General features: G+C 45.1%; 1 protein-coding gene across 1 annotated transcript in view; it reads left to right on the top strand.

The window, feature by feature from the left end:
• ALDH1A3 (aldehyde dehydrogenase 1 family, member A3) overlaps positions 1 to 548 on the top strand; it is a 30,640-nt gene that overhangs the window by 10,649 nt on the left and 19,443 nt on the right. The window lies entirely within an intron of this gene.

Raw genomic sequence — 548 nt, 5'->3', positions numbered from 1 at the left:
GCTGTTCTCTGAGCTTTCTGGGATTAAATCTCACTGAATAGAGTTTTCCTTGAAGTCTCATTCTCTGCTGAGGGGACAGTGTGGCTAGTACTTGGAATACCTCCAGTATTAGCATGTGTTGCTTGCTCTGTTTAAACAGAGAGTCAGGAAGACTTTACAGCTACATGGGAGACATAGCTTGTTCCTGTCTGGTTGTAAAATGCTTTGAATGTGGTATCTTACAGGTCATGAGGCAAATGGTGCTGTGCCAAGATTCTCTGTTTGGATACAGCCCCAAGCCTCACAGAGTTCAAGAAATGTTTGGAAAATGCCCAGGCCCATGGTGTGATTCTTGGGACTGTCCTGTGCAGGGCCAGGAGTTAGACTTTGATGGTCTTTGTGGGTCCCTTCTAACTCAGCATATTCTATGATACTTGGATTAATAAGAGTCCATGGAGGATTTTGACCTTTGGGATGAGGTTATAGCAGAGACCAAAAGAAATGCATGTGGGGTACTGGATTTGCTGGACCCTGGGAATACCAGGTCTAGACCAGTTCCCAAAGATGTC

This window comes from Acanthisitta chloris, unplaced genomic scaffold (assembly GCF_000695815.1).
Source record: "Acanthisitta chloris isolate BGI_N310 unplaced genomic scaffold, ASM69581v1 scaffold33503, whole genome shotgun sequence".
Taxonomy (NCBI): Eukaryota; Metazoa; Chordata; class Aves; order Passeriformes; family Acanthisittidae; genus Acanthisitta; species Acanthisitta chloris.
This window is presented reverse-complemented; position numbering and strand designations above follow the sequence as displayed.